At 40.9% G+C, this 19,011-nt stretch overlaps 1 long non-coding RNA gene across 1 annotated transcript; it reads left to right on the plus strand.

Moving 5' to 3' along the window:
• The first annotated feature begins 7,139 nt into the window (after positions 1-7,139).
• On the plus strand, positions 7,140-16,348 carry LOC117079112. The gene is made up of 3 exons (XR_004435265.1): positions 7,140-8,077; positions 11,199-11,303; positions 15,985-16,348. It is a non-coding gene; the product is annotated as an uncharacterized LOC117079112 (long non-coding RNA).
• Positions 16,349-19,011: the final 2,663 nt, after the last annotated feature.

Raw genomic sequence — 19,011 nt, forward strand, 5'->3', positions numbered from 1 at the left:
TTAAATTTTTTTTTTAGATAGAAAATTCTAAAATTAGATTGGATATTGGATGATAACAAAAAACCAATGCCATTTTTATCACTGAGATACTGACCCTGTAGTTATATAAGAAAATACCCCTTCTTACCCCTCATCACCTACTTTTTTTAGAAGATGTATTTAAGATAGAAATGATCTAATACATGGAATTTGCCTTAAAATGCTTCAGAGAAACAAAAGTTGGGATAGATGAAACAAGTAAGGCAACATGATGATGGCTGTTGAAACTGGGCAATGATTACATAATTCTTTGCATTCTTTACTTTTGTGTTTGAAAATTTTTATAATAAAAAGTAACACATTTATATGTAAAAATAAATTTATATTTATATGTGAAAACTTATATGTAAAATTGACCCATAGGTATTTTGATAGGAAATACAGAGGTCATATGCCTAAAAATGACTAAAAACATTAACAACTCATTTAATGGAATTCAGTAGCTAATACAAAGTACAAGGGCAGGATCTAGGCCTAGGTCACCCCACTCCATTTCTACACTTGCTTAATCTTTACCTGAAGCATCTTTAGGAACACATCCCAGGCAAGCCAGGGAACATTCTCTAAAGGAACTTTCTGCGGTCTCAAGCAAATTGCCTCACCTCAGCCATTTCTTTAATCAAAAACATTCTCATCTGTGGATACATGAAAGACTTCTCAGCACATTTATCCCCAGAAACAAGAGCTTCATCAGAGGTCAGATTTAGGGTGGCCCCCAATCACATGGGAGAAATCAGCCGTAGGATTTGAAACTTTGAAATTTGACATTGAGTCATAGAAATGACCTGGTGTATAAGTGTTTCTTCTCCATTGAAGGCTTGACTCTTAAGGCCTACCACCCAGCTTTGTATCTTGTAGTCATTCGGATACTTCAATTAATACATCTGTATTAGAGCTAGATAGAAACCCTAGCTCTGAGCCATACACACCAGTGTTTATAGTGTGCAAGCCTTTTCATAAGAAGGGGGGTAATAAACATAATAGACATGTAAACATGTAAATGCATATTGGCTTATATTTTTGAAAAGAGACAATGGAAGGATAAATCCCAAAACTAATGGAAATCATTATTATAGAGGATTGGAGGGAACAGGATAGAGAGATGGAATGGCAACCTTTTTGGACAATGTCAGCTATTCAACATGTTTTACATGGCTGAAAAACAAAATTAAACTCAAATCAAACTACCTGGGGACATATTTTGATGTTGGAACAATGTGCATGTTTTACATTTTTAAAAAGAAGCAATCTCTAACACCTGAAAACCATGGAAACGAACGAACCTAACTACACATCAAGTTGGTGATATAATCATGCAGGGAAAAGAATTTATTTCAAAACATGTCAAGACTCAGTATTTTGACTGTATAGTCACAAAGCAGAGGTCTTTTATAATAATAATATTTCAGATAGTAATATTTGAAATTTCAATTATATTTGAAATACATATTTATATATTGTAAGAATTACAATACATAAATATTGTAAGACCAGTGATCTTATTTATCGTATATATATTTATTGTATATATAGATTGTAAGATCAGTGCTGATGTTAATAAATGCCATTGGGATTCTAGATTTTAAGTATAGGAGAGATACAAGTATAGAATCAGATAAATTGTTAAAATTCCGTAATATTAAAATTTCTGGGTCTGGTGCCTTGTGATCTTGGCCTCTCTCTCTCTCCACAGGGCATTTCCTCCTGTAAGACCTCTCCAGTGGGCTCATGGGCTGCTCACAGCATAGTGGTCTCAGGATATACACAAACTTCCTTCATGGTAGCTGGCTTCCAAGAGGCAGAAAGCAAAGCCACCAGGTCCATGAAAGGCCCTCCCTGGGAGTAGCACTGCATCACTACTCAATGCTGAGTAGCATTGCCTGCTCAGCAATCCAAGGGCCTGCGCAGCTTCAGGGGGTGGCGAAACAGACACCACCTCGTGATAGAAGAGTGGCAAGGTCACGGTTCAGGAAGCTATGCAGGAGGGGACATACTGTTGTGGCCAACGCCGGGAAATACAATCAACCACAGTGAAGTGGTGAATAATGGAGCAGGTCCCAGCCTCCCCACCAATGGCTCAAACAGGGCTTCTAACTCCAGAAACAATAAGAAACGGCAAATTCCCAACCCACTTGCCACCTGACATTAGCTTACCAACCCTTGTAGATCATCAAGAGGCTTTCAGAACTCTCTGAGTTTCTCCTGATTTACAGACACACTTTCATTTCCCTTAAGGGTGGTATGAGCGAGTGGGCAGCATCAGGTAGCTGAGAGGGAAATTTCCAGCAATGTCTACACTAGAGAAGACTGAGCTTGAGGCTCCTGTGCTCTGGAAAGTGCTGCCTGCAGCTGCTGCTAAGGGATAAGCAGCAGAGGCAGGAAACCATCCCTCAGGGCCATTCCACTCACCACTCCATCACCCTGCGGCCAGAGTGGGACAATGAGACGGAAACATCAGGAAGTCTTGCTCCAGGAACTCAGGGAAGGTGGGGGCACAGGAAGGATGCTGGGATGGAGGGTCACAATATCAAAGGAACAAATGTTGCCTGAGTGCTTAGTCATCTTGGCAGCTTCTCAAACATGTAGGGACAAGCAGCCTTGTGGGCACAGCGCCCATGCTCAGAAAGTTCTAGGGATGGATACGTGGGTGAAGGAGAGCGAGTTGGGACTTTGAGGCAGGATCGTGGTGGGAGAATGGAGAGCCTGTGGACAAGGAGGAGGGGGCTGCAGGCCAGGACACACCTACGTGTAGAAGAGTCCTACCGTTGGCTTAGATTTCCCTGGTTGCTCTGTGGGCCCACCCACTCACAAAGGTGATGAAGACTGAGACTCTATTCCCCACTGAGCAATTTGGCCAGTGAGGCTGGTATAGGAGGTGTCTGGTCTCTGCCCTCACCTACCTCCCACCAGCGATGAGGGACTTCACTTCCACCCTCCTCGCTGCCAGCCAAGCCCAGCTCCTCTATTTTAGCTCTGAGGCCAGTGGAGGGGCCAAGATCAGGGTAAGGAAGCCAGCGGGAGGTTCTTTTGGAGAGAAGGCAAGAGAAAGAGGAGGGGAGGGGAAGGACGTTTCCTTCTGAGCTTTACCTAGCAGGGGCAGGACCAGAGGCTGGGGTGCACCAGGCTAGGCCTAAACTTAGCCGAGTTCTGCAGAAGAAATGCTGCCTTGTCTCTATGTGGCCTCCACCCTGGCCTGCTCTGGGCATCTGAACTAACAGTAAGCTCTTGCTAAGGACACTTGCAGAGATGGCCCAGGTTTTAGCAAACCTTATTAATTACTATTGTGTAGTTCCACCCATCTTTACTAAGCCTTCCAGACCCTGAGAGCACTGTGGCCCCTGCTGGTGGCCGGATGTCTCAGATGCCTTTCATTTTTGCTTCCCCTTTTGTCTGACAGCACCTCCCTCCATTTCTTTTGGGAGGAAAAAGAGGGCCACCTCTAGTGTACTTTATGTGGTCCCAGTCAGATCCCCTATCATGACGCTCCATGCTGTGGTGGGCAGATGTCCCAGGCTAGCCAAAGAACTCCATTCCCTGGGCCTAATGACTGATTCAGGTGGGTATCGGATGTCAACTGGGCCAATTGGGAACTTTTCCAATCCTTCGTATATGGATACTAGAGGAGATTATGTGTGTCTTCCTGGGAAATTAGATGTGGTAAGGACTTCTGTAAGCTTAGGAATATTGATGAAGCCTGCCTAAGACCCAGAGGACAGCACAGCCAAGAGACGGAGGGAGAGCAAGCAAGAACTCATGACACCATCTGAGTGTCATGCACCGGTGCATGCTTCCTCAAGCACCGCTATCCAGAGCTCTCTGCCAAGTAACAGACAGCAGCAAAGATCAAATCAAGGATGTGGCCTCTCACCCAAGCCTGTTTCTTCAGATAGACTCAGGACAATTGCATTTAAATTGAGACATCGGGGCTAAGCAGAGCATGGACGTCAGTAAATGAAGTTTTTAGGCTAAAAGCATGCCAAACCAGATTTTGTCTTTAGTTATTTGTGCATGAACTGGACCAGAAGCAAATATTCTTAAAGCCTACGTGAGTTTCTTAGGGAATTTTACTGCCCAGGAAACTCTAAGTCTGACTTGTCAAAGCCCTGGAGCCAGGAGGCGGCCTGGGCCCCAACCATGCCCCTTCGGGAAGGAACTGTAAAACTCTGCAGCCCCTCCCCACCCCTCCCAGGGTTATCGCCTAAATGCCTGCTTCAGATGGACAAGGGAGAATCTTCTGGAGCATGTCAGCCAAGGGAGGCTCTCCTAGAAAGTACAACCAGGGTTGCCAGATGGGCTGACGGAGAGATTCGCCTGCTGACATAGAAAAAGGAGTTTTCAGCTACTGCTCAGCAAGATTTGAGCATTGCTATGGACCTGAGTAACTTATATGTGTTTTCTTATCTTTTTTCAGAATGGGAAAGGTTATTGCAATTTTCCTATACATAACTACTGTTAGGTACGGGGCAAGGGAGAGTTTGGGGGTGACAGAGTGATCCAGTTTCTCCAGGAGCTCCTCCTTCCTTATTCCGAGTGCTTTTCCTGCAGGTGCTCCTGATCTTTGCAGTGAATTGAGGCATTTGGGCCTTGTCTCCCTCAGAGAGAGGGCAGATGTGTCTGTGAGGAGGACCCACAAATATTTGGTAGCCAAAAGCATGGACAGTGGCAGACACTGTTGGATGTCACTCAGTGCTAGTTCCTCCCTTCTTTTAGACTAAAAAGACACCCCATTTTTTGGTCTGGGCATGGGCGGCGTATTTCCAGCCTCCCTTGCTGCTAGGTATGGCCAAGTTCCCAGATAAAAATGAGCAGAAGAGAGAGATGAAACTTCTAGGTCACGCTTGTCAAAGAAAAAGGCATCTCTTCCCTTCCCCTTCCTCTCTGCCCCCTGCTGTTGGAATTCTGATGTGCTTGTGCCCATCTTCAACCACACAGGCAAAGACAGTCCCAGGAAAGGCCAGTTCTGTGTCAAAACTCCTGAACCTGTAAACTCAGCTGTTCTGAAGTCCTATTTTTTTTTTTTTTCCTTTGGGGGCTTTTGTAAATTCAGCAACTCTGGGAAAGTATAGAAATTATATCCTATAAAAATTACTGTGATACTGGAAAGGTATAACACTAATAATCTTGGGAAGCTGTAACATTAAACAGTAACAATTAGAATGAAGAGAATAAAGACAGAAATTTAAATTCATAGTGCACTGTATTAGCACTTTTATGACTGGTTTTAATAGTGCAAGTCGCTATAGCTTTTCAGGTGGATTATAGCACTGGTGAGAAGAGACCTTTCTTGATCGTACTCTCGTGTTCTCACTCTTGTTCTCCTTTTCACTGTAAAATTCCTGAGAGAATTAACCAAGGATGCAGAATATGATCAGAAATCTGGGGCCATAAGAAGCTGGAGTAGCAAAACACATTCACAGTGCAGCCAGCCCTTGGCTCCCAGAATTCCCAAAATAAGTGTGCTCCCTTCAGAAATACAGTCCTTGGAATAGGAGACTAACAGAGCTAAGGTGCTCATTTTCACTATACAATAGCCTGGTTTCGCTATGGAATTGTATCATCATTTCAGAAAGAATTTATGCCGACAACTCATGCACTTAATTGAAAATATGCTCATAGACCACCTCATACTTTTTGAGCCACACAGCATCAGCAGGCTCCCATACAGAAGGAGGAGAAAACAGAGTGTGTATCCTTCACATGTGTGAGCAGTATCTTCTCTCTGGCTCTTCAGGGTCTCGGCAAGCCATTCCCCATAGTATAATAATTTCTGTAATCAAAGTGACATTCTGTCCATGTGTTGTCGCTTCTTAAGGTGTTTAGAGCATGCCAAAAAATCTGATTTATTAGATTCATAGTTTTAATTATTTGTTTATCTAAGAGCTTGATTACAAATTTGTAATGAATGCTTAAATGTCTGGGGAGATTTAATGTGAAGTTTTGTGCTTTGCTGATTATGTGTAAATAGTGAATAAATATTTAGAATTGTTAAATGCTAAATATTAGAAGAAGTGTTGTTTATAGATTAATGAGTTAGCACATTCATAAAAGACAGGTAACAGTGAGTTTTTCTCTCTGTATTAATAACCACTCAGACATTAATGGGTGTCAGTTTCCTTATCTATGCGGGGAAGGGGTTGAATTCAATCAAGCTAAGTTTTCATACATCTCTAAAATGCTGGATCATAATGAAAATTCAGAAACTCTTTTCTCTCATGTTCACACCAGATTTTTACCATCCTGCAACAATCAGCCACAGAGATAAACAGAAGTCACATCCTCCGTAACAACTTAGACCTTTAGCATGCCTTTCATGCTTTCATAATATCACAGCTGCCTCTGTGTAAATAGACTGTCAGCATTACATCAAGGCACATGTCTGATTGATAGGTCTACCAGGCGCAGTTACATACAATCAAAACTTGCCTGTCTTGAAGATAATTACCAGCTTCAGCACATCTCAGCTGCTGTCAATAAACTTTATTGTGTGTGCCAGCTTCCTACAGCAATGGAAGAAAACCAGAGCTGCCCACTTCTTATGACAGTTTCCATCAGTTTTTTACAAAGCCTGAGCATTTGAACAGTGCTTCACAGTTTACAGAGCAATTTCCCTTTCTCACAACCATCCTCATTTAAGAGATGAAGGATCTAAAACCTGAAAAGAGGCCAAATGACTCCTCAAAACCACGCAGGTACTAAGTAGCAGAGAAGACCTCAAACCCAGGTGTGTCTGACTTCCAGCCTAATGGCTTTTCCATAAAAACACCCCCAAACTCTTGGTAACAACTATGCAATGAAAAGGGTCATCATGAAAACTGCTTCCCAGTTTCTTAAATTTTTATGCAGGTCTCCAGTGTCAGAAATACTGAGTATCAGTAATCTCAAGACCTTCTCTCTGCTATATGAGCTCTGGCGGAGCTTGTCTCTAAGGGCTAGACAGAAAAAAAAATTCTGGGTTCAATTAAAACATATTGATAAAGAGAACTAAAAGGAGCTCCAAAATGTTGCTGCCCTTCTGTGGGCTGTCTGTGCGTAATACCGGCTCCTTCACTCTTTTATGGCCCTCCTGACTGTTAACTGCCGACTGTTAACTGCCCAAGGTTGCCCTGCTGATGTCATGCCTGACCACATGACTTGTTCCAGCCAATGAAATGTGAGCAGAAGTGACACGTGCAGCACACCAGTAGAAGCTTTGAAGAGGTATTGCCAATTTCCACTCTCTCTCTGGAAACTGTCATTAGGGTTAGGGAAACTGTCATGAGATCCGCATATTTTAGATAGAGGCTGCTTGCCTTAGTTTGGGCCCCTAATGAAAAAGACGTGGAGGCGGGGCATGGTGGCTCATGCCTGTAATCCCAGTACTTTGGGAGGCCAAGGTGGGTGGATCACCTGAGGTCAGGAGTTCGAGACCAGCCTGGCCAACATGGCAAAACCCTGTCTGTACTAAAAGTACAAACACAAAGGGAACTGCATGGCTGGTTTCTACCTGAACATTGTCAAGTGATTTCATTCTTTGAAACATGAGTGTGAAGTGTGTCCAGCAGTCTGAGAACAAGAAGAAGAAGAAGAAAATCTAATCCCTCAGGGTTGCTGTGTGCCAGCCCCGCTCTCAGCACTTCCCATGTGGAACTCCTTTACTTCTAACAACTCCATGACATGGGTTCGACTGTGATTGTTCCCATATTGTTGATAGGGAAACTGAGGCATGCAGGTGTTACAGAGCTCACCCAAGTGGCAAGTTTTCTGGGTGGTTACAGAGTGGCAGAGCTGGGGTATCCCATGCTGTCACCACACTGCTATATGGAAAGGAACATTAATCGAGCACCTACGTGCTTGAGTCTCTTAATTCTGTGACTGAACTCTCAAAAAACCCTGGGTGAGCATTATCATCTCCTATTTCACAAATGAAAAAACTAGGATTCAAAAAAATTAAGTGACTTACCAAACATTACAGAGCTAGTAAACCAAGACTTGAACACTGAGATGGAATTCTACCTTTTTAGGTGGCTAAGCAACAGAAGGATGTTCCTTTCCTGAGGAGGTAAGAAGCAGTGGCCATGTTCAGCACAATTGCCCTATCACAGGTTCATGGCAGGGACCGAGCAGTGAGGACGGGCACTGCCCTGTGTCCTAGCAGATGGCTGCCTTCTGGCTCCCTAGCCTTGGCCAGCAGCCCTTCTATCTTCATGCCATGACCTATTTTTGCTCACCCAGTTGGTGTGTGGCCTATTTCTTTCCTTAAGAATTACTTCATAACTTTTCACAGAGTAACAGCACATGCTGAGCACAGCGTTCATGAACTTGGACACACACACAAAAAATGTCCCTTTAAATTCACAGAGCAATATTTGAGATCCAGGTAGAAAGACCAAAAGGAAAATTAAGAACAGACTCTTAGACCTGCCTTCCCTTTGCATTCAGGTTGGTTTCCTTTTTACAACTGCCCAAGTCATGAGTTCACAGGGCCTGGATGGTTATACCGGATTGCTCTCCAGCTGGCCTCTCTGCATCCAGAAATGTCTACAACCTACTGGGGTAAAATCTCTCAACCATGCTTTTCATCATCACATCTTAAATACCTCGAGTTGGTTCCCTATTGCCAAAAAAAAAATCCATTGTCCATGCAGGGTTCTTCTGCCGAAATGAGGAAAGAGTGAGTTAAATGTTGGTAGGTGATGTAGAGATAGTAATTAGACAATGTAATTAGATGCTGTTGAAAGAGCTGAGCTATGAAATGCGTTGTGATAAAGGGGCTGCCTATGTAAGTAAAGCTCTCTCTCTTTCTGCTTCATAGGCCTTTCTGCTTCTCAAGTCCAGACCTGCTGTTTTTGAGGTTTCCTTCCAATTTTTTTTGCTGTATCCCTGGGGCCTTGGCTCTTGGGCCTGCTGCCTCTTCCCACTCTACACCTTTGGATTCCTTATCTTTGGCTCCACCTTATTGCTCCTTTCTCCAAAGACAAATCCACAAGGCATAGGATTTTACAGAATATGGGGTTACAGAAACAGCATAAGGAAGTGTAAAAGCCTACAAGCTTCTTACAGATGTAGCCCCTCGTCTGTAGCTCCTGACTCCCACTTGAACGTCTGTTTGGAAGCACCCTGGGGTAGCAGGACTCAGCTCAGAAGATGAGGCTTATCCACCATGGCTTCTCCTAACCTGACACCCACCCAGATAATCTTTTCAACATGCAAGCTAGAGCGTATCACCCCCTGCTCAGAGCCTTTCTGTGGCTTCTCGTTATGCTTCACAAGACCTCCTTGCTCCTTGGCCAGGTCTCCGGGTCCTCCGTGATCAGATCTCTGCTCTTCTGCAGCCTCATCTCTGCCACTCTTCACCTTTTGTGCTCCAGCCCAATCTGGTTTTCTTCTCATGGTTTGAACACCCCAAGTCTGTCTGCTTCAGGAGCTTTGTACTGGCTAATCATTCACCATAGCATACGCCCATCTATAGGGCTGGCTCTTATATTATGGGTCTCAGCTAAAATGTCATCACCTCAAAGAGACTTTCTTGGACCACCCCAGCCATTCTCTATCCTATTTCCCTCTTTTATTGTCTTCGAAGCACTTACCCACTTTCAGGAACTATCTGGCTTGCTCATGTGTTTGTCTCTAGATTGTCTACTTCCCCTGCTAGACTGTACTCTCCACATGAGAGCAAAGCTGTGTCTATTGCATTCACTGTTGTCTTCCCAGAAGCAAACAGCATGCTGGAGACCCTCAAATACATGTGAAATGAAGGGACACCTTGTGTTACTTCACCTAGTTTCCAAGTGGCAAGCTTGCCATGTGGTTGCAAAGTGGCAAAGCTGGGGTATCACATGATGTCACCATGATGCTATATGAAATGTAACATTAACTGAGTACCTATATGACCAGTTCTCTAATTCTGTAATTGAACTCTCAAAAAGCCCTAGGTAAATATTATCATCTCCAACTTTCACGGATGAGGAAACTGGAATGTTTTAAAAAATGCCTTAACCAAACCTCACAGAGCTGTAAGCCAGGATTTGAATGGGTGAGCTACACTCAGCCTTCATCTCAAATCAGTTTGCCTCTTACTCCAGGAAGCCACAGTTGATCCTGACCACATCACATATGGGTTGCCTGCATTGCAGTCATTCATTCACTAAGCATCTTTTAGGAGGTCACATGCCAGGCACCGTGTTAGGTAATGATTTCTCCAAGTCACAGGAGCCGTGGTTCTGCCTTTAGAAAGTTTCTCATCTGGTGGGAGGGCAGGCAAGTAAATCAGGGAGGGTGGTCCCTGTCAGGACACTCTGGTTGAGAAATACCCAAAGTGCCAAGTGACAGGGAAGAGAGGCATCTCCATTGGACCAGAGAGCTCTAAATTCCTCTTAAGCTAAGTCTCTGGAGGTACGTGTCAGCTACAAGGAGAAAAGCAGTATATTTTGAGATATGGGATGTGGGGCCTTTTAGTCCCATAAATTAGAGAACCATGGTGTGAATATCACATGCACTGGGCTGACCTAAGTGGGATCTGGGGGAAGGTATACTGGGCAGGGCGTTTGGAGAACTGGTTTCTGTCTAATCCTTCTCTAACAAACTCTGTGACCTTGAATGTATCACCTCCCCTCTGAGTCTCAGATTCTCTTTCTGGCTGGCATTGAATGAAACCTAAACTTAATATTCCAGACCTTCTACTTGTTCCATAATTGCTCAGTCCTACACTCACTGTCCTCTGACACCAATATACTGATTACTCATTTTATGCCCAGCAGAGCACCATGTGTTTTGAAACAGTGGGAAAGTAAATCTTTGTTCTGGATGCAGTTATAATTTGGAAAGGGAGGAAATAAATTGTAATAAAATTAGGGGAAAAAAACAGTTTAGCACAGTATCTTACAACATTTGCTAATTATTTCACATGTGTTGGTCTTATCACTACAATTAGATGTCAAGCTTTAGGTCAGAAACTCTGTGTTTTTTCTTTTTAATATAGTCTCTACCATTTTCTAGCTGTAAGGAAACGTTCTAATTACTTTGCCTTCCTAAGCTTTCATTTTATAATCTGTCAAATGAAGACAGTACCTAATTTGTAGGGTTGCTGTGAGGAGTAAATGAGCTGTTGCATGGGAAGCACTTAGCATGGGGCCTGGTACATAGTAAGCCCTCAGTAATAATTACATATTCCATGCTGCTAGACAGAGAGGGATTGAAATGCATAACAACAGAGATGAAACACGAAGAGTGATAAATGAAGATTTAGTGTACACACCTTCTGGAGGAGCCCTGATTGAGTTTTTTAAGTAAGTGAACTAACTGTATTATTGTTAAGGGATTAGCAGCATGTAGGTAGAAGGCTGTGGTAATGGCTCAAATAGATGGTGGGGTCAGGACTGGGATGGAGGCTAAGAAGGAGACACTGTAGAGAAAGAGTCAATAGGATCTTGAGGATGCTCTCAGTCAAGGGTTTTCATATCTTCTCTGAATAGGCAAGCCATTAGCATTTTTTCATTGTCCATGGCTACTTGTTGCAGGGACTTAATTACAAGTGAGTGCATCCGAGCGGCCTGGTGCTCCCTGTTTCACCTGCCCCCCCTTCTCATAGACAGGTACAGCATGCTGAAAATACTAGAGTCACAATTACTCTCACCCTAGTTTGTTCATAAAGCAAAGGTTTTATGCCAGGAGAGGTAAGCCAATAAGAGCAAAGGCCAGCACCTCCAGAAGCACCTGATCTAAAGCAGGGGTATCACTCAAAGAAAAGTGCACCATTGTCCCTACTCCCAACTATGGAACCATGGTTCAGAGATTTCTGTCAGAGTAGGAGTTAACCCATCAAACAGCTCTGAAGATCCCCCCTAGGAATTAACTTTATCTGTAGATTGATAAAGAGTATACCGTCTGAACAACAAAGAGGAAAAATAATGAAAAATGAACCGAGCCTCAATGTGGAACACCATGAAGCACACTAATGTATGAGTAATGGAAGTGTCAGAAGGAAGAGAGAGAGAAAAAGGAGTAGAAAAAATGTTCAAAAATAAGAATAGCTGAAAACTTTCCAAATTTGATTTTAAAAAAATTAAACTTTCAAGAAAATCAACAAACTTCAAGTAGAATAAATGTAAAGGGATCCACACACACATATAGCATATAAAAATTCTGAAAGCCAATGATAAGGAGAAAATCTTAAAAGCAGTAAGAGAAAGATGACTCATCACATATAAGAGAACCTCAATATGATTAACAGCTGATTTTTCATCAGCAACAATAGAGCCAAAAGGAAGTGGGATGACAGATGTAAAGTGCTGAAAGTAAAAGAAAACTGTCAACTAAGAATCTTGTATTCAGTAAAGCTTTCAAAATGAAGGAAAAATCAACTTTTCTTTATTAGAAAAGAAACGAATTTATTGCTAGTAGATGTATCTCACAAGGAGTACTAAAGGCAGTTCTTTAGGCTGAAAACAAATGACCCCAGAAAGTTATTTGAATCCACACACACGTACATTAAGAGCACCAATAAAAGTAATTATGCAATTATAAAAGATAGTACACACGAATATTCTTTCTCAATTCTTCTTTCAATTGATTTTTAAAAATTGTATAAAACAATATGTAGATAATTGTATTGTTTCACTCTAACATATTGGAATATGACTTATTTACCAATAACAGCACAGAAGTGGGTGAGAGCAAAATTGTATCAGAGTAGGACAATGACACCAAGCCAGATGGTTATCGAAATCCACAGGAACAAATGAAGAGAACCAGAAATTGCAAATAAGAAGGACAGAGTACCAGAGAGGAGAGAGATATACAGAGAATTATGGAGGTGGCTTCCCTTGAGTATGCAGCTAAGTAATGATTAATGCATACATATAAGAAACTATTAGAAGATAAAGAACCACCTGTAGCAATTAAAGGTAGCAGCACCCAACACTCACACATGACTGGAAATTGTGCCTTTTCCCACCTGCCAGACTGGAAAATTGTGTGTTCACAGGGCATTGAGTAGAGTACACAGAAGGATTTTGCTTCATTAGTAGGAAACAATTAGCCCTAGCTAATTGTTTTTATTAGCTTTATTAGCAGTATTTATATTGCTCTGGTTCCACTTATCAAATCTTTTTTTTTTTTTTTTTTTTGAGACAAAGTTTTGCTCTTGTTGCTCAGCTGGAATACAATGATGTGATCTTGGCCCACTGCAACCTCTGCCTCTGGGGTTCAAACAATTCTCCTGCCTCACCTTCCTGAGTAGCTCGGATTACAGGTGCCTGCCACCATGCCAGGCTAATTTTTGTATTTTAAGTAGAGATGGGCTTTCCCATGCTGGTCAGGCTGGTCTCAAACTCCCAACCTCAGGCGATCTGCCCATCTCGGCCTCCCAAAGTGCTGGGATTATAGGTGTGAGCCACCACAGCTGGCAAGCTATCAAATCTTAAAAGCAAGACATGAAAGGGTCAAATTATTTCCAAGTATTAATAATTTAACTGAGTTCTAGAACAAAACTCAAAAATATTTATCAGAATACGAAAATATCCAGGCCCCAACAAGATAATGTCTAAAGTATACGTCAGCCAATAAAAAATTACAATGCATGCAAAGAACCAAAAAGATCTGGTCCAGAGTAAGGAGATAAATGAATCAGTCAAAACCAATCTGGAAACTGACACAGATGTGAAAATTAGCTGACAAAGGCATTACAGATACTGTTTGACTTGTGATGAGATTATATCCTGATAAACCTTTATAAATTGAAATTATTATAAATTGAAAATGCATTTAATACATCTAACCTACCAAACATCATAGCTTAGCCTAGCCTATCTTAAACATGCTCAGAAAACTTACATTAGCCTACAGTTGAACAAAATCATCTAACACAAAGCCAATTTTATAATCAAGTGTTGACTTTGGCTTCCAAATACCATTTTCCCCTAAAAGGAATCAAGGTTCTTCAGAGAAATGACTGATTCTAGGGTTTGGACTAAAATAGTACAAGCTGAATCTAAAAGATATTTTTATGCCAGAAAGCAAGGAAGCTCTCAAAGACTATGGAGTCATATCAGAAGGACCCAGGAGCTAACTTGTCAATACTTCAAATAGCCAATTGGAGACAATTTGACCATCAAAATAAGTAATATTCATAAGGGATTATAATCCTTGTGGTAGGCAGAATAATGGCCTACAAAGATGTCTATGCCTGAATCAATGGATTCTATGAACGTGGAATCTTGCATTGGAAAAGGGAATTGGCAGATTTGATTAGAGACCCAAAGATAGAAAGATTATCTTGGATTACGTGATGACTAATATTGAGTGTCAACTTGATTGGATTGAAGGATGCAAAGTATTTTTCCTGGGTGTATCTGTAAAGGTGTTGCCAAAGGAGATTAACATTTAAGTTGGTGGACTGGGAGAGGCCGACCTCCCCTCAATATGGATGGGCACGATCTAATCAGATGCCAGCACGGCTAGACTAAAGCAGGCAGAAGAGCCTGGAAGGACTAGACTGGCTGGGTCTTCCAGCCTTCCTGTTTCTCCCTTGCTGGATGCTTCCTGCCCTCGAACATTAGACTACAACTTCTTCAGCTTTTGGACTCTTGGACTTACACCAGTAGTTTGCCAGGGCCTCTCAGGCCTTCTGTCCTAGACTGAAGGCTGCACTGTTGGCTTCCCTACTTTCAATGTTTTGAGACTCGAACTGACTTCGTTGCTTTCTCCTCAGCTTGCAGACGGCTTATTGTGGGACTTCAACTTGTCATTGTGTGAGTCAATACTCCTAATAAACTCCCTTTTATATATACATCTATCCTTTTAGTCCTATTCCTCTGGAGAACACTGACTAATACAGATTTTCTAGACAGGCTCAGTGTAATCACGTGAGTCCTTAAAAATAGAAATCCTTCCTGACTACAGAGAACCAGAGAGATGGAAGCACAAGAAGGACTCAACCTGTGTTGCTGGCTTCCAAATGGAGGAAGGGATCCAGGAGACAAGGAATGTGAGTGGCCTCTAGAAGACAGAAAAGGCAATAAAATGGATTCGCCCCTAGAGCCCCCAGGAAGCAATGGCACCCTGTCAACATCTTGATTTTTAGCCCAGTGAGTCCTGTGTCAGACTCCTGACATAAAGAACTGTTAGATAATGCACTTAATGTTCTTTTAAGCCACTAAATTTATGATGATTTGTTTCAGCAGCAATAGAAAACTAATGCAATCCCTTGAATAAAATAGGAAGGTATAAGTCCATAAAGATAGAAATAAATGAATAAATTGAAAGTTTGATGAGGAATAGGAAATCTATTTCAAAATAACTCTGCACAAAACACTTATTACAAAGGGTTAATGAGCAATGTGGAAGTTATTCCTAGTTCTCTGCTAGGAGGAGCCTAGTGGACACCACTCTAATAAAGTGATCTAACTGAATATCAACAGCAGTGAGACAGATGTAAATTGTGCCCCAGCCAATAGTACCAATGAGAAGAATGCAACACTTCTGTGGTATTTCCACCCAAGATACATAACTTAAGAAAACATCAGAAACATTGTAAGAAACTCAGATTGAGGGACATTCTATGTAATAACTGATCAGTTATCATCTAAGTTGCCAAGGTCATTTAAGTTAAGGGAAGACAAAGGAACTGTTTCAAGCTAACAAATGCACTAAAGAGCCTTGACAATTAAATGCAATGTGTGGTTTTGAATTGGATTCTTTTGTTGGAATCACTGGCAAAAATTGAATGGGTTCTGAGAATTCGACTGTAGTTAGTATCAATGTTAATTTTCTGGTTTTAATGGTTATTTTTTGGTTATGTAGAAAAATTTTTGAAAAGTCATACTAACAAAGATAAATAACTATGGTAGCTTGTCTCCAAGATGGCTAACCAGCATAAATTTCTTCTTCCTGTATCCACACAAGCCAGGGTTGCAGTTTATTCCTTTGCTCCCTTGAATGTAGCCTGATTTGTGACGCTTTGGTCAACAGAATACTACTAAAGTCATGCTGTGTGACTTCTGAAGCTAGCTCCTAAGAAGTCCTTGCAGCTTCTGCCTGCAACTCTCAGAACACTTGCTTTGAAGGCCACCAGATGCTATGTTAAAAGTCTGAGCACTCTGAAACCACCATGCTGTGAGGAAGCCCAAGCTAACCACATGAGCAAAAAAGAAGATGCCCTCTGACTGCCGCCATTTGAGACATTCTAATTAAGAACTGCCTCATTGAGCCCATGAGGGCCTGTGAATGATAATAATAAATTGTTGTTTTTAATCACTGTATTTTTGGATTTGTTATTAATTTATAGATAACAAGAAGTTATATTAGCATGGTAATAAAATTATGGGTATGTGTAAGTTTGGTGTTTCTTTTTTTTTTTTTTTTTTTTTTTTACATTAAGCCTATATTACTGTTAAGTTAGGAAATCACTTGTTTTCCTCCAGCACTTCAGTGAAAGAGTGGCACTACTTAGAATGTACTTCTTAAGATATGGCTGTACATAGAACAAATTATTCACCATGATTTCCTTAGCATCCAACAGAATACCTGAGTATAGTAGATGCTTAATAAATATTTGTTGAATAATTGACATATGGGAGAGTGCTGGATAAACTCTTTGAGGATGACAAGCTATTGATTCATTTATCTACTTCGATTTATGTGAGTCTGGCATCATATTTTTTTGCAACTAGTTCTATGCTGTCTTTAAAGAAACCAAGAAGAAAGGCCGTGTGTTGAAGTTATGATTTATTGCTTTTCTCCCCTATACATTTATTTCTTCACATGATCATCTCCTTTGCTTTCTTCTGTGACTAACTTGCTCTAGCTGTGTGAACATTTTGCCACTATTCTGCTCCCTTTATATATGTCTAGGCAAAGACTGCACAAAAAATAAAATGATAAACCAAGCACTGTTGCAAATGAAACTTAGATGACATGCCAACAGCTCACATCAGTCACTATGTAAAAAGAATAATACCCATGGACAAGTAGGGCTAATTTCAAGGATACAAGAATAACATTGGGGAATTAGTTAATATAAATAAATCATGTTTCATAGATCAGAAAAACATGATCATCTTGGCTTTCAAAACATTCTTAGGAAATAAGATCTTGAATACTTTATTAACATGATAAAGAAGATTTACATTAAATGAGCATTTATTGAGACATAGCATATAAAATATAATGTTGAATTTTAGGGATTAAAATATTAAATAAGGCAAATCATTGTTCTCATGAACTTAAAATATAAAATATTAATCACAGAGCCTTACCAGTCTCTTTTTCTGCAGTGGATCTATAATGTCACAACTGGAATTAATGCAAAGGAAATGTTTCAAATTAGGACATTTGCATCATGATCATTGCAGTACTATGTTCAGTAGCAAAATGTCTTAACCTTAATGCCTGACAACAAGGGGATAGTTATGTAAATTACTTCATATTAACTTAATGGAATATTATACACTCATTAAGTTTCATTCAGTATGCATGATATACAACAACCTAATACACAGATTAATTCAAAGGCAACGTAGGAATATTGAACACTGTATATTAAGTAAAAGTAGTTGTAAAAAGGATAATACAGGCCGGGAACAGTGGCTTATACCTGTAATCCCAATACTTTGGGAGGCCAAGATGGGCAGATCACCTGAGGTTAGGAGTTTGAGACCACCCCGGCCAACATGGAGAAACCCCGTCTCTACTAAAAATAGAAAAATTAGCCGGGCGTGGTAGCAGACACCTGTAATCCCAGCCACTCAGGAGGCTGAGGCAGGAGAATCACTTGAACCTGGGAGGTGGAGGTTGCAGTGAGCCAAGATGGTGCCACTGTACTCCAGCCTGGGCAGTAGAGCAAGCAAGATTCCATCTCAAAAATAAATAAGTAAAAATTTAAAAATAAAATATTAATCACAGAAACTTAGCCTCTTTTTCTGCAGTGGATCTATTAAGTCACAACAGGAATTAATGCAAAGGAAATGTTTCAAATTAGGACATTTGCATCATGATCATTGCAGTACTATGTTCAGTAGCAAAATGTCTTAACCTTAATGCCTGACAACAAGGGGATAGTTATGTAAATTACTTCATATTAACTTAATGGAATATTATACACTCATTAAGTTTCATTCAGTATGCATGATATACAACAACCTAATACACAGATTAATTCAAAGGCAACGTAGGAATATTGAACACTGTATATTAAGTAAAAGTAGTTGTAAAAAGGATAATACAGGCCGGGAACAGTGGCTTATACCTGTAATCCCAATACTTTGGGAGGCCAAGATGGGCAGATCACCTGAGGTTAGGAGTTTGAGACCACCCCGGCCAACATGGAGAAACCCCGTCTCTACTAAAAATAGAAAAATTAGCCGGGCGTGGTAGCAGACACCTGTAATCCCAGCCACTCAGGAGGCTGAGGCAGGAGAATCACTTGAACCTGGGAGGTGGAGGTTGCAGTGAGCCAAGATGGTGCCACTGTACTCCAGCCTGGGCAGTAGAGCAAGCAAGATTCCATCTCAAAAATAAATAAGTAAAAATTTAAAAATAAAATATTAATCACAGAAACTTAGCCTCTTTTTCTGCAGTGGATCTATTAAGTCACAACAGGAAATTAATGCAAAGGAAATGTTTCAAATTAAGACATTTGCATCATGATCATTGCAGGGCTATTTTCAGTAGCAAAATATCTCAACCTTAATAGCTGACAAGGGGATGGTTATGTAAATTATTGCATATTAACTCAATGGAATATTATATACTCATTAAGTTTCATTCCATATGCATGATATATAACCTAAGACACAAATTAAATTAGTTCAAAGGCAATGTAGGAATATTGGACACTGTATATTAAGTAAAATTAGTTCTTAAAAGTGTAATACAACCAACAGAATGGGAGAAAATTTTTGCAATCTACTCATCTGACAAAGGGCTAATATCCAGAATCTACAAAGAACTCAAACAAATATACAAGAAAAAAACAAACAACCCCATCAAAAAGTGGGC

Source organism: Trachypithecus francoisi, unplaced genomic scaffold, assembly GCF_009764315.1.
Source record: "Trachypithecus francoisi isolate TF-2019V2 unplaced genomic scaffold, Tfra_2.0 Lachesis_group7, whole genome shotgun sequence".
In the NCBI taxonomy this organism is placed as follows: Eukaryota; Metazoa; Chordata; class Mammalia; order Primates; family Cercopithecidae; genus Trachypithecus; species Trachypithecus francoisi.